General features: G+C 38.1%; 1 long non-coding RNA gene across 1 annotated transcript; it reads left to right on the top strand.

Annotated features, from left to right (window-relative positions):
• Positions 1–298: 298 nt before the first annotated feature.
• On the top strand, positions 299–10,163 carry LOC104943743 (uncharacterized). The gene is made up of 3 exons (XR_798149.1): positions 299–429; positions 2,348–2,523; positions 9,362–10,163. It is a non-coding gene; the product is annotated as an uncharacterized lncRNA (long non-coding RNA).
• The last annotated feature ends 287 nt before the right edge of the window (positions 10,164–10,450 follow it).

Here is a 10,450-nt window from a genome sequence, read left to right as displayed (position 1 = left end):
CACTTTAATGCTGTCTAATGAGGAGAAAATTGAATTGAAACAGTAAATAGTGTGTTAGTCATCACAGATTGCTGTTACCTTAAAAACACCTTGTTAAAATACTTTTTCTTGATGGCTATCCTCTTTATTTGCTCTGGTGTGTGTGTGTGTGTGTGTGTGTGTGTGTGTGTGTGTGTGTGTGTGTGTGTGTGTGTGTGTGTGTGTGTGTGTGTGTGTGTGTGTGTGTGTGTGTGTGTGTGTGTGTGTGTGTGTGGGTGTGTGTGTGGGTGGGTGGGTGTGTGTGTGTGTGTGTAGGAGAAAACCAGCGCCCTGTCTCTCAGTAACGTGGCAGGGGTCTTCTATATCCTGGTTGGAGGTCTGGGTCTGGCCATGATGGTGGCTCTGGTAGAGTTCTGCTACAAGAGCCGTGCTGAGGCCAAAAAAATGAAGGTAACCTATATTTGCAATTCATGTTGTAGTTTGATTGACTTATAGTTTATATTGGGATGAGCTCTGTGTATTAAGATGTGTTTTTAGAGTTTAAGAAAAATCCTATGGTGTTAAGGGTTTGTCGAGGATTGCCCAATTAGTAGTGATTCATTGTTTCCGTATTTGCCAGTATATAATTTAAACATACAATAACTTGTTTTGCTGTACATTACGTCAACCTTTAAAGATGGTAAAACTTGTTGCAAACAGTTACTTACTTTTATTGAATTACTTTTAGCTTTATGTTGGTCTTCTGGCCTTTTAGCACCTAAATCCCAACAAAGTTGCTCACAGTATGGTGTGTGCTGCAGAACAAAAACCTTTTCACCCATACGGGTTGCTATATTAAGATAAATATGTATTACTCACATAGTACATCACACTTTTAAATACATTACGCCCTCATGTTCCTTATATGGAGTTGCCTTTCGGGGTAAAACTCACATTCATATTAGCCAGAAATTAAAGATTCTCTGGAACCCCTTAATACTTATCAGGTATATTTAATATAAATGTTTTTACCATGTGTACTAGCTACATGCATAATTGCTATGGACATTGACTTTGTGCTCCAGATTTGGTATCTCATATTGATTACATTTCTTCCCGAAACAAAAAAACTAAACTTATCCCTGTAATAATTCTTACAATATTTTTGGAATATTTTATTATTGGGTCATATAATTTAGGACAAGTAAATAAGAAATGTACTCGTGTCAGTGTGTACAAACACTATTGCAAGTTTGTGGTCCTACTCTGTTTTTTGTAAAAAATGTGGTTTTATTTTTTTTAGGATTTTCACAGTGTGCTGCACTCACTACTTGAGGTGTTTGGGCAAAGCCTTTAAATTATTTTACAAAATTCCAATTTATATTTTCAGGAGGAGTTTTATCCAACTTTCTAGTTCTAAAATAGGGCTTCATGTTTTGTGTTCATAAGACAATTTGTGTGATCAGAACATTTCAAATATTTACCCAAATTATTGTGGGGATATTCACTTTTCCGAATTGGCTTTGCTTTGTTGCAGAGTGTGTTTATGGCCAAGATAAATCTCCCTGATGCACTAATTCTAACCCCTATGATAATTTTGTTGTAGCTTGGTGTTTTCCAGAAAAAGTTGTATCTCTGCCTATTTCCCTGAGATCTACTCTCCTCTGAAATACCATGGTCTCTTCCACATTCACTCTCAGTGTCCCTTTGTCCCCTTCTTCCTGCTGTAGGTGGGACAGGCTCTGGGTAAACACTTATCTGTTGGAACAGAACTAGATCATTGATGAAGAGCAGTTATTTAAATATCTCTGCAATGCTGTGAAGGATGAGCCTTGGGCGACAGACTGATTATTGGTTAATGTGAACAGTGTTGTACTCCGACTGTCCCTGTCTTACTCGACCTCAGTTAAAGATTTCAGTTCATTTGGAGCCAATTCCTAATGCATTTAATAATGTCATAACTATTACCCCCTACACCACTTTATAAAAGCACCAGTGGCAACTTGATAATTTAATAAAAAGCCTGCTGTGAAATACACTGTCACTATAACATCAAAATGTGTTTCCTCTTTTATTTGTGGTGTAGTTTTTAAGAAGTGTGTGTGTGTAGGAAAAAAAAAATGGAAAAAAATCAGGATGTGTGGGGGTTAAATGTTCTACTACAGACATTGTGCTTGGTAAGGAAGGAAAGCATTTTGGCATTACTCATACTGTTCATGTTAATTCATCTGTAAGTTTGAGGGTGAAGTTTGTCAGCCCTTTTAGAGATGGGGTAATACAAATCTCTCCCTCTCTCTCTGCAGTAAACTACTATTGGTCACACTTCTAAAGATTATTTGTTCAATAAGCACAGTATAGTAATACCAATCATTTTATTTTTGTTATGAAGGTGGCAGCCAACACATTGTCCTCCCCCCAGCACACAGGAAACTACACACACACTTTGTCTTCTCCTCAACATGCCCCCAACTTCAACCTGCTGTCCCCCAGCCACCAGCCAAACTACGCCACCTATAAAGAGGGCTACAACGTTTACGGCATTGAGAGTGTCAAGATCTAACACGGGTAGGAGAGTGATGATTGATGGCTGAAACTTTCCTCACCTCACAGTCATACACATTGTTTAGAATTCACTTTAAATTGGTATCCATTCATACCATCAAACAGCAGCTGCAGTATCATTATGGTGGTGCCTAGCAGCTTCAAGGACACATTTGAATATGGCCAATGGTTCAAAGTGGAACTTGATCTGGTATGCTGTTGCGCGTATAGTTTTAATGACAGTTGTGGCATTGAATGACAAAATCAAAGAGGAGATAATTAATCAATGAAAACAGTAGTTATCTTAAAAAGAGATAGTGAGGCCTCATAGAAAAGATAACTGTTTTATTTAAGGCAAAAAATTGGCTGGGCCTATTTTTTCTTTTAATTGCAACATATAAGTTTACAATATAATGACTTTTATGCAAACATTTTAGGATCTTTTTTTAATTTGATGCCAAGTTTCAGTTCCAAAGAGCTTACACTACTGCTTTGTTTCCAATGTATTAATGTTGGTATTATTATGTTATACTTTTTGCATGTTAAAATGATCATAAAAAGAAGACAAAAGTAATAACTGAGGTTGACTGGCACTGCTGATGGTATGATTCACTAGATGTTCAGGAATGCAGCAGTTGTTCTTGATAAACAAAAGCAACACTGCATGCAAAGTATCTGGATGTTATCTAACCTGTGTATGGCTGTGAAACTCCTTTGTCCACTCATCACCTCTCCTCACTCCCTCTCACTCCTCTGTCCCGCTTCCTTCTTTACACTCCTCTCTTCTGCTCTATTCAGCCTCTTTCCCATCCGCTTTTCCATTTTTACTTTGTTTAGTTCCCTGATCAAACTTTCTTACGTTCGAGCCAATCATCCTCTTTTATGGACCGACTCTCTGACCGATCACTTCCATCTGCCGTGATGTCAGCTTTTCATTAGGCAGTCCCATGATTTCATTTTCAGGATAGGATGGTTTGGACGTCAGCATTATCAAACAGCGTTAATAAAACACAGCTGTGTTGCTGTGATGAACACCACTGTTGCTTTTGAGATTTTGTACCTGTTACAACACATACAGTATGGGATGTCACAGCTCTGCATGGCCTGATGGAAGGCACTGTGGGGACAAATGTGAGGCCCAGGTGCACATATATACTTCACCTGAGTTATTTTGATTTCTACAACAGAAAGGACTAGCAAGTCTGCCTTTAGGGAAGGATGAGCTGAACCTGGGCACTCAACCTTGGAATAGTGGGTCAAAGTGGAAAAGACCAGGGGAAAACTTCTGTCGCATGACATAACCTTCCCCTCAAAGTCAGGAGACCCAGCCAGAATGTGGTTGTTTTAAATAAACAGGAGAACTGCACCCCATTATACACATGTTAGCGTCAGAAGACACTTCTATTGTCACCTTACCCGGCAAATCTTTCCCACCTAGACATACTGTATGTAATACGTAAAGTAGTCTGGAAACAAAATCAAGGCTGGCCCTCGCACACTCATTACACTCCATATCCTTATCCTCTGACGATAGGTTCACCATAACAACACATCAATAGAATAGAGACCGTTGATGGATGGAGCACAGCCACTCCACTTCCTACTCCCCTACTTCAGCTTCTCAACTGTTGTTTCTGTTTAACCTTCTAGATGTTTCTGCTTGGACTACAATGCATTAGTGTTGGAGACTGGCTTGTATAGATGTCTCTTATTCTCTACCGAGTGAATTAACTGAATCTACTTGTATCGATCAATATCATTTATGTTCCCCTAAGGATAGGAATGAGGTACACGACCATATTTTAGTTAAGCCTCACAACAAAGTGATTTCCTATATTACATGTATTGAACATTGTTTCTCTCCTTCAGCAAACAAAAGCTAAACTCATAACAAATTATTTCAAAAGGAAAGTAGCCCAAAGCTTATTGAGTTACGTATATGATGTAGCAGTATCAGGCACCATGGCCAGGTATCCTTAACAAAAAGATAATGTTAGAAGTTCCTGTAAACCAGAATTCATACTCATTCACAACATATCAATGGCCCTCAATGGTCTCATCTGCCTCAAATGTGTCTTCACTTTTGCCCATACTTCATGATGCTTTGGTCCTGTAATGCTACAGTACATCTCGCTGCATTGAGTGGCCTCAGGAAAAGTTGTTGTAATTTATGTCTCTCTCTTTACCTCCGTTTTCAAAATTTATAGATTTATACCATATTCTACTGAGACATATATATATATTTTTTTTAATAAAATGGTGAAGAATAAAACTAATATCTTCAATTAACTGTGGGACTGTGGCTGGGAGGAAGTACGGTCTTCTCTCAACCAGAAGGTTGTGGGTTCGATCCCAGCCCTGCAGTCAACATGTCAATGTGTCCTTGGGCAAGATGCTGAACACCTGAGATGCTCCCGATGGCCAACGTTGTGTGAGAGTGTATAAATGTTAGTTCCTAGAGCAATTGGTGCTGGGTGTGAATGGGTGAATGACTGGTAGTATGTAGAGCGCTTTGAGGGGTCGAGAAGACTGCAAGTACAGTCCCTTTACCATTCAAGAGCTGCACAGTGAGTGGGTTCATTTCAGCTATATTCATATGAAATAATAATCAAAGATTGTATTACTATGATGCAAAACTCCAAGCAATCAAGCAATTCTGTTCATTGATTTGTAACATCCCCCCACAATTGACCTTATGCATGTTTGCTATCTGCTGATCACCCACTCATTAAAGCTAGCTTTCTATATTCATATCTATCTCACTCTCCTCATCTCCCTCTTCTTTTCTTGGTGAAATGTTTTTTAAACGGGGATCAATAGCAGCTCATGTTGGGTATATGTGCCATAGGAATGGGTCTCAATTTAAAAGAATATGTAAAATACAAATGTGGTAACGATTTAGTAAGCAATAGTTAATAGGTAATAAGGTCCTCAGCAGTCCCCAACCTTTTTTGCGCCATGGACCGGTAAGACAATAGTTTACGGACGGGCCTTCAAGGTTTAAGGGATAGATATGACGAAATAAAATGATACAACAGGCATAAAAACAAATATGAAGGCGGGCTGGGCAATAGATTTCTGAACAAAATCTTTAGACCGGGGGAAAAAAACGCTCCACAAAGACGGGATGTTGGAAATAGAAACAGGGTTTTCAGTGCTTCTTTGGCGATCTGCCATGATTTTAATCCAGAACACAGGCAGAATTCTTGTGGGAAACATACTTTTAACAAACTCTAACCCACGTGTACGCACTAAGCACAAAAACGGGAGAGACGAGAAACTGCGACACCGTTGGCAGAAGGAAGAATGGAGAGAAATATGTGGGAATAATACCATAAATAAAATGTTACCTCTCATTTATCATATATGAAGAATTCATTTTTAAAACATTGATTAAAGCCAATCTTAAAATGATTTAACAAACGCCTGTTTGAGACTCCTCAGTGCACACAAAAACATAAATTGGAGAAATAAATAAATACGGATATGTTATTTAAAACCACCTCGAATAATGTTATGAAATGTTTTCTCATAAATGATGCGGTAAGCAGGAGGACAGAATTACGTCAAAACTGACGCCGTTTTGCATTTCTATAGGTTGTACGAGCATGGTTTTATATACTACCATGTTTAATCATGTTTTATACCGTTGGCTAAGACTTGATAAGTCGCTCATAAAACACAGGAGGCATGGAAACTAAGAACACTATATGTGGTAAATTGTACAGCTAATATAACGCAACACAAGTTGTATTTCCTTTAGCTGGTGGATATAGAGTTGCTGCAGTGGAGACGCTGCGCACAGCTGATCGACAGCTGGGACACAAACCACCGACTACAAAAAAATAATTCAGATCCAGTCGTCATGACTCCACTCCGGAGGGATTCCCCGATCATTTCTTAGAGTTTCTCATCAAGGTCCCCGGTACAAACACACTGCCTGAGGAAGGCTATGTGTATTTATTTTTGTCATTAACCTTTTTCGGACCACTTATTTATTTATTTTGGTGACGATCCGACCTCCATGCTGCTACTCTGGTTCAAACTGCATCCACCAAACAATACGATTTATCTCGACCTCCCCAAAATAACCAAAAACTGACACGGTGTGAGATGTCTTTTTTAGCTGTTCTGTCGTCTTTTCCTGCGATCTTCTTCATAAAGTCAGTCAAAATGAATGAATGGGCGTTTCTTTGACTATTTATCGGCAAATATGGGCATTACGTGAAGCCCGCAAAAGCTGCACCGCATTTCGAGTCGATTGTGATTTATAAAGGGAAACCGGCGTAGGAAGTGCCGTACGCACTTTCCTCGCCGGTACGCAATGTTTGGTGAATCGGAAAATGTCGGAAAATATCTGTAACCTACCTATTTTTTGGATTTCTACTACGTAAGCAACCTTCCCACGTGAATCCTAAGCACGGCGTTATAAATGAGGCCCCTGAGCTCAATATTTCAAGTAGCAGAGCGGCAGTTCCACAGGCCTCCTGTGACAAATTATTAAGTGGGAGTGGAGCTAGGTGGATAGATGGGAGCAGAAAGGTATACATTTATAATATCTTCAAGAAGAAACCTGAACAGGAACAAAGAGTTCACGTCTAGATGAGGAGAGTGAAAAGACAGCTCAAAAGATATTTTGCCAAGTCTGAGTTTGATTCCCACCACCTCCCCTCCCACAAGACTCCCTTGTCTGTCATCGTCTGACATTAAAGCTGACGCTTCAAGAACATGCTGGTTTAAAAGGAAACTTTTCTTGATTGCTCAGTTGACTAAAGCTGCTGGGCCACACCGCTCTAATCAGTGCACATGAAAAACTGCTGTTGAGGCCATCAATCCATCAAAACTCTTTCAACTGAGAAATGTAATCAGTCAAAGAACCCAGTTTTTCAAATTCAACCCAATTTTTACTAAAAACACAATTACACAGAGCACAACGAACAGGAAAGATAATGAAACAGTCGTTAGTTATTTAATAAGATGAAGATAGGTTCAAGGTTCAAGGTTCTTTATTGTCAAACTAACATAGCTACAGAGTAATGTCATTGAAAATCTTAGGTCACAGGCTTCTCCAACAATGCAACACACAATAATACAGATAAACAGACAATATTAAAGCACTATTAAAGTATATTATATTAAAAGTAATACAAAAGAAAAATAGTTCTAAAAAAAGTGGAATAGTGCAATACGAGTCTATATACAAGTTATTGGAATGATATATTAGATAATAGATAAATAAGTTGCAGATGAATGTTGTGAAATTGTTTATATTATATATGATATGATATATAATAAACAAGGTTTTAGTACACTGAGTTTTGCTTTCAGAGCTCCTGTCTTTAGAATGAGTACTTTATGTTGTCAAGGTTGATAAAATGGGAATAAAGAATCACATTTAAGTACAGTGTTTTAGTGAAAAAACAAAAAATTGAGGACAGCTCTTAACAAAGAAAGATTATTTAATCTTTCTTTGTTAAGAACTGTCCTTAATTTTTAAATGCTTGAATTAAAAAATGCAGGCAGCAATATGTGGCCACAGAGAGAACATACTTTCTCACCAAAGCTTTCCCTGACCAGGTCTTGAAAGGAACATTAAAATGACACTGTTAAACATTGCGGTAACAAAAGGGAAAATATGTTTGGAAAATGTTAAGTTGCAACATTTTTTAATGTTGATGAGATTCATTTTATATAAAAAGTTCTGGAATTATGTCTTTACATTAATTGTGATGATACTGTAATTGTAATAATAACTGTACCTTTATTTGTGAAAGGCCTGTTTGTGGAAGCTTTTTAAAACACTCTCATTTTCACACACACACAAAAGAGACGGCCGTCTCTTTTGTGCATTGCTAGAACATTGTATGTATTCATATTCATTATTCACATTCATACCACATTAGTATAAAGTTTGTTGTTAGTCATACATTAAATATTCTTAAAAAATCATAGCTAGCTATAAAAAAGGCCATAATAAAGGATTTGTTCAACATTAATAAGTCAATGGTACCTGCCAAAAGGGAAAATCTGGTGGCATTAATCCAGAAATGAAATAATGACCAGAATTTGCCAATGCATGTATAATCTCATGTTTTTAAAAAGTAAAAAAACGAGTAGTGTACTGCTTGCACATGCTCTTCAATGTAGTAAACCTAACTCAGTTTGCCTGTTTGTCATGTGCACAGAGAGTATGAAAAACTTGGACAAGAAGAAACTGTGTAAAAAACATTATTTTTGATCAAGCCATGATCAAAAATACTGGGTCATTTTAGAACCAGTAGGCCAAGGGGGATTCTTTTTAGTTTACATAACAACAGCCTGTTCCCCTAGGCTGCAAACAGAGGTTATGTTACATTCTCTATTCCCTATTCAAAGTTTACTAATATTAAATGCAGAATAAATGCGATAATATAGTAATAATAAAACCAGTGTCAGGAGTATACTGCAGAGACTTCGGAAGGGGGACACTGTAAAAATATTCAAGTCTATTAAGAAAAATAAGTTTTAGTCTTTAAAGAAAATGCAAGATTGCTTTTCGAATAATACATTTAATTCCACACTCAAGATAAGTTACAATTATTTTCTACGTTACAGTCCACACCACAATGCATTTCAATCACATGAGGTTGATAATCATTTTAAGGAATTGTTCAGGATTTTAGGAAAAACGCTATCACTGAAACCAGTTTTTAAATTTCTTCCAGACATGAGATTGATATAAATCTTCTCTTGTAAAAAAAGTAAATAAGCACATTTCCTAAAACAATGAACCATTCCTTTAGGGTAAGTGTTGTGTTAGAACATATTTTCTAGGCAGTTGTTGTTTGGGTTTCATGATTAAAACTTTTTTGTTGTTGTACAGATGAAATTCACAGATGCGATGCGCTCCAAAGCTCGTCTATCCATCACAGGATCGACCGGTGAGAATGGCCGTGTCCCGGTGGCTTACCTCCGTCCAGGATTACCCATGAGCCTCAGCATGACTGACCTGTCCTGACCTGACCCATGCCAGTGCCTTACAGCCGCACCACACATCCTCCTGCCCTCTGACAGTGAGTGGAAATGCTTGTCATCTCCGTTGGTGACCAATTACCACTGATCTACACTGATTTTCAATCTGGAGTTTCCCAATCATATCACGCTGAGGACTCCTGATCTTACTATTTATTTTTTCGCCTACAAAGACTGGACACAAGTTGTCCCCCCACCACTGGCTGTCAGGTTTTAGAAAAGACCTGCCAACCTACAAAGTGAATCACTGAACCATCAGCAAAAAGATGGCTGGTCATTTATAATTCATAAAAAAACTATTAAGCACAGTGGACAGTTTTTTAAACAAACACATCATTGTTTCGTAGATTTTTGCCATGGAGGACAACAGTGATGCTGACGTTAATGCAATAACAAGATTAATCAGGGATGTGATCAGGAATTGTGTGTATAAAAAAAGAGTCTTGGTTAAAGTGCTTTGAACAAAGACGGATGTCCTGAAAAAATCACATCCATGAAATAATAGTAAATGTAATAACAGATTATGATAATGGTGTTATTGTTCTTAATTGTTTTTCTTAATTCTGCCTGAAAATTCCTAATTAGTAGTCTTTTACCAAACCCAAGGGATGCATGGACTGATAAACACACACACACACACACACACACACACACACACACACACACACACACACACACACACACACACACACACACACACACACACACACACACACACACACACACACACACACACACACACACGTATTGTACATAGACTATACACAGGGATGGACGGAAACAAAGCCTAAAATCCTAAAACTTATAAGTTTGGACCACTGACACGTTGTCCAGCAGGGAGGACAGCTTGACCCCAGGACAGGGCTTTAGTCTAGTGTTGCAGAGTGCTACATCAGCTAATGGCCAGACACAGTTTGAGTTATGTGTATGTTCTTTCACT

Source organism: Notothenia coriiceps, unplaced genomic scaffold (assembly GCF_000735185.1).
Source record: "Notothenia coriiceps isolate Sejong01 unplaced genomic scaffold, NC01 NC01_scaffold00006666, whole genome shotgun sequence".
Lineage (NCBI taxonomy): Eukaryota > Metazoa > Chordata > Actinopteri > Perciformes > Nototheniidae > Notothenia > Notothenia coriiceps.
This window is presented reverse-complemented; position numbering and strand designations above follow the sequence as displayed.